Genomic DNA, 5116 nt, shown 5'->3' on the forward strand with positions numbered 1-5116 from the left:
CAGAATGTTTTAAAAGCAAGCCACTGTGATCTGGGCAGATGGACTTACACGCCAGGAATGGCAATAAATTAAGAACTGTTGATAACTCGCTGCAACTTACAAATTACAGGTATTGAAATATTAAGGTAAGTCGCAACAAACAAAGCGGAAGGCACCAGACGCCAGGAATGGCAGTAAATAAGTTTTTAAGGCTTACTGCTAAAATATCAAACCCTATTAGAATTTTAAGGCAAATGACCAGATTCGTGGCTGAAGGCCTTACACGCCAGAAACGGCAATAATATATAAAAAAAATCGAAATCTGCTGTAAGACAGAAAATACGATAGCAAAGGTTAATTAAAAAAACAAGCAACTGATCCAGACGGTACTCCAGGAATCGACTCTGAGAAGGTCCGGCAACAAACACTTTCGCGAGCGATGAGATAGGCAGCCAAGAGCTGCAATCACTTCATAAGATGGTAACTCAGACTAGTGGCAGCTAACGAATGACTAATGGTAATCTTCCTGAAGCTACCGGACGTCCGATATACCAAATGCAACGATGGAACAATACGCCAAAGCCGGAAACGGCGGTCTGAACTCCGCCTGCAGAATACGGTGCTTAGAGCGCCCGGAGCGAGAAAGGAATCATTACCACCAGAATAGAAGAATCACCAACCGGTCTACAATAAAGAAAGTTGTCAAACTACACGCCTTACCGGACAGCAGCGGCAAGGTGAGTAAATGTACAGTGCCGTTACATACACTAACCCCCAGGGCAGGTAACTGGGGCGTTAGTGGCCACCAGGCAAGAAAAATTACCGCTAGTTGAACTTAACAAACCGTAACAAGTTGAACGCAGTAAATAGTAATAAGCAGTCGAGGAAAAATAGTCAAATCCGCCTTCCTCAAACAATCCACTAGCTGCTCTTCGCCTTGGCGACACTACGTGCAGCAACACGGACCAAAGTCACTGGAGAATCGCAAGATATCACAATGGTAGTGGTTTCTCTACTTGGATTGAAATGCACTCATCTTAAGCTACCGGCCGCTGTGGCCGAGCGGTTCTAGGCGCTTCAGTCAGGAACCGCGCTGCTGCTACAGTCTTAGGTTCGAATCCTGCCTCGGGCATGAATGTTTGTGATGTCCTTAGATTAGTTAGGTTTAAGAAGTTCTAAGTCTAGGGGGTTGATGAACTCAGATCTTAAGTTCCAAAGTGCTCAGAGCCATTTAAACCATTTAAGCTTGCTTGATCCGGCTTATGATGAAGTCCTGTACCCTCGTGACCACAGCCCTTCCATCTGGCAAGCCATCTGTTCCGCCAGGGGTCCCGGCGTGTTCTCGCACTGTGCGGACCTGGCTTCTCCTCAGTTCCCCAGGCAAATGCTGGGATGGTTCCTTTGAAAGGGCACGGCCGACTTCCTTTCCCATCCTTCCCTAATCCGATGAGACCGATGACTCAGTGTTTGGTCTCTTCCCCCAAACAATCCAATCCAATCCTCAGTCTACCACTGAACTGCCACACTCACACGACCTGGCAAAACAGCGACGTCGCCCCAAAGATAGGGCAACAGTTACTACATATCGATAACCGCCGCTGCTGCCACTAGCGGACAGGCAACACTTGCGAAACGAGTTTCGCCAGTCAACACGAAAAGAGGACGAACAACTGCCTACCAAACGATACCGTCTGGCCTTCAACAGAGGGCGGTGACCTACAAACAGCACCAACGCGAGCCGCAGCTTGGCTCAGTGTGTTATACAGAGCTATAATTTTGCAAGTACAGTCAGTGGTATTTGTGCACTCTTCGTGCAAACTTTGCTCTTATCTTTATTTTGTGGGATACGTCAGCGAGAAAAAATTTCGAAATGGTTTGAAATTTCATTTAAAGATTGTAGGTGCTCGGTAAGTCCTCTTATCCTCACTTAATGGTTGAATATAGTCTTCGGTAATTTGTGAGTGCTGAGTTGAGATGCCTTGACGCATTTACACAGTTACTGAATTTAGTATTTGACATATTGTGTTAAATTAGTAACGTAAAATTATAACTCCTAATGAGTAGATTATGATAGCATTTCTAACTTTTAAATTCGGTAAATGACTACAGTGTGCAAGACAAATAAAGGATCACTTTTTTGAAATACCGTAATTGTCTCCCCTGTAAAGCGTAAGTTTGTAATTCGGCCCAAAGGTGTCTAGACATTTCCTCTGCAACGGTGCAAAAGCGTGGGGTCCTGCGACGCCATCCTCTGGCTCGGCAGCGCTTCTGACAGCGAGGTATCAAACGTGCTGAGGTAAGGCCAGAGAATTCAAAGGGAGGTGTAACGTTAGTTAATGAAGTCTCACTGGCACCAAATTTCGCAACAATTCTACCTAACGCCACCGTGGGACGTTTCACATGACGGGAAGGTCGTCGCAACCCCTCTTACCCTCATTTCACCCCCTTTTTTAAAGCCTCTCCGATGCAGGTCAGTCCCCGACTCGTGGTCTCACGATAGCGTTTTCGCTTCCCGAGCACGGGGTCCCGGGTTCGATTCCCAGCGGGGTCGGGGATTTTCACTTGCCTCGAGATGACTGGGTGTTGTTGTGTCGTCTTCATCGTCATCATTCATCCCCATTACGGTCGGAGGAAGGCAATGGCAAACCACCCCCGCTAGGACCTTGCCTAGTACAGCGGTGCGGGTCTCCCGCATCGTCCCCTACGCTCTGTCAAGGACCATGCAGCTCGTTAGAATGAAATTACAATGAAATGAACACCCTTAGCTGCTTACAGGCGTTGACATACGTCAACGGGGACAGATGAAAATGAGTACCCCTACCGGGACTCGAACCCGAGATCTCCTGCTTACATGGCAGGCGCTCTATCCATCTGAGCCAACGAGGTCACAGAGGATAGCGCGACTGCAGGGATTTATCTCTGGCACGCCTCCCGCGAAACCCACATTCTACGAATGTAGTGCGGGACAATACGTTGAGAATGTGGGTTTCGCGGGAGGCGTGCCAGAGATAAATCCCTGCAGTCGCGCTATCCTCTGTGTCCTCGGTGGCTCAGATGGATAGAGCGTCTGCCATGTAAGCAGGAGATCCCGGGTTCGAGTCCCGGTCGGGGCACACATTTTCATCTGTCCCCGTTGACGTATGTCAACGCCTGTAAGCAGCTAAAGGTGTTCATTTCATTGTAACTGTGTCAAGGAGTATGGGACTTCGTCATCATCGATGCAGGTCAGAGCTGCGACGCCTGGGGTTGAAATCACGAGGTTTTCATATGGGTGGCTGAGGGAAACAATTCAGACACACCGCTGATCAGAATTGGCACGAATAGGCCTTGTGTGTCAAAGGGAACCAGTGAAACCACGTCTTTCCTTGGGACGCTGATTCCCATATACTTCGCGGTCGAAAACGACAGTTCTCAGTGCTATGAGCAGCAGGACGACGTTGTTGACGGCGTTTGACACTGCTGACACCTCCCATGAACTTCAGTTCTTCTCCAAGGACGTAAAAGGGTAGTAACCACAGTGAACGTGATCCCACCCTCTGTTGTACAGGATGTAACCACTAGGGATCGAAATTTGAACGTGACTGAAGCAGCAAAGGGTATTTATACTTCAACCTTCCTGTTTCGCGCCCTCCAGTGGCGTGATCGCAGAGGGGAGAGACACTGACACATACGTGAATAAGACGCCCCCAATTTGGCAACACCCTAGGTGCCATTCATCTGTCTTTACTGAACACTTTAAAAATATACCTGAACGAAGAAAGCAGTGACGAACCCCTATATTCTGGGAGACAGGCAACCCTTTCGACGTCTCTCCTTTTCCGGATGGCCTACTAGCAGGCGCAAAAGCGGCAGCATAGGTTGTCTGAGCATGTCTATGGTTCTACATCTACATTTATACTCCGCAAGCCACCCAACAGTGTGTGGCGGAGGGGACTTTACGTGCCACTGTCATTACCTCCCTTTCCTGTTCCAGTCGCGTATGGTTGGCGGGAAGAACAACTGCCGGAAAGCCTCCGTGCGCGCTCAAATCTTTCCAATTTTACATTCGTGATCTCCTCGGGAGGTATAAGTAGGGGGAAGCAATATATTCGATACCTTATCCAGAAACGCACCCTCTCGAAACCTGGACAGCAAGCTGCACCGCGATGCAGAGCGCCTCTCTTGCAGAGTCTGCCACGTGAGTTTGCGAACCATCTCCGTAACGCTATCACGCTTACCAGATAACCCTGTGACGAAACGCGCCACTCTTCTTTGGATCTTCTCTGCCAACCCGACCTGGTACGGATCCCACACTGATGAGCAATACTCAAGTATAGGCCGAACGAGTGTTTTGTAAGCCACCTCCTTTGTTGATGGACTACATTTTCTAAGGACTCTCCCAATGAATCTCAACCTGGCATCCGCCTTACCAACAATTAATTTTATATGATCATTCCACTTCAAATCGTTCCGTACGCATACTCCCAGATATTTTACAGAAGTAACTGCTACCAGTGTTTCTTCCGCTGTTATATAATCATACAATAAAGGATTCTTCTTCCTATGTATTCGCAATACATTACATTTGTCTATGTTAAGGGTCAGTTGACACTCCCTGCACCAAGTGCCTATCCGCTGCAGATCTTCCTGCATTTCGCTGCAATTTTCTAATGCTGCAAGTCTCGTCAAGTTTTCGTCTGTAAGGCACAATTTGAAGGTGCCAAACATAGGTGGGCAGGTGGCACAAAGGTTGTTGCCGAACTGTCCTTAGTATTACCAGCAAGTACACTGGCGCAAAAATTGCGGTTTCACTGAACTTCAAACGGGTGAGATCACATTCATTGGCGTTGCTGGCCTACGATGTTCTCACAGAAGGGTTGAAGTGTCTGGAAGGTGTCAGCAGTGTCGATTACTGTCAAGAACGTCGGCCTGTTGCTCATCGCACTGCGAACTGTGAAAGGGGACTGTTCTATCTGCCATGTCGATCTTCAAGAAGTTTTCGCCATAATTGTGAATGAGCTTGCAGATCTGGTACATGTACTCGACCTTCGTAGTATTAATATAACCATATTCTTTGTAAGTCTGTTCCTGAGACCACAGATGTTGGTCAGAGAGGTTACTTCTTTTGAAGACATGAGCAGAAGTGTATGTGTTAGTC

General features: G+C 47.8%; 1 non-coding gene across 1 annotated transcript; it reads left to right on the forward strand.

The window, feature by feature from the left end:
* The first annotated feature begins 3018 nt into the window (after positions 1-3018).
* Trnat-ugu (transfer RNA threonine (anticodon UGU)) lies at positions 3019-3092 on the forward strand. The gene has a single exon. It is a non-coding gene; the product is annotated as a tRNA-Thr (tRNA).
* The last annotated feature ends 2024 nt before the right edge of the window (positions 3093-5116 follow it).

The sequence above is a fragment of the Schistocerca gregaria genome, chromosome 1 (genome assembly GCF_023897955.1).
Source record: "Schistocerca gregaria isolate iqSchGreg1 chromosome 1, iqSchGreg1.2, whole genome shotgun sequence".
Classification (NCBI taxonomy): Eukaryota; Metazoa; Arthropoda; class Insecta; order Orthoptera; family Acrididae; genus Schistocerca; species Schistocerca gregaria.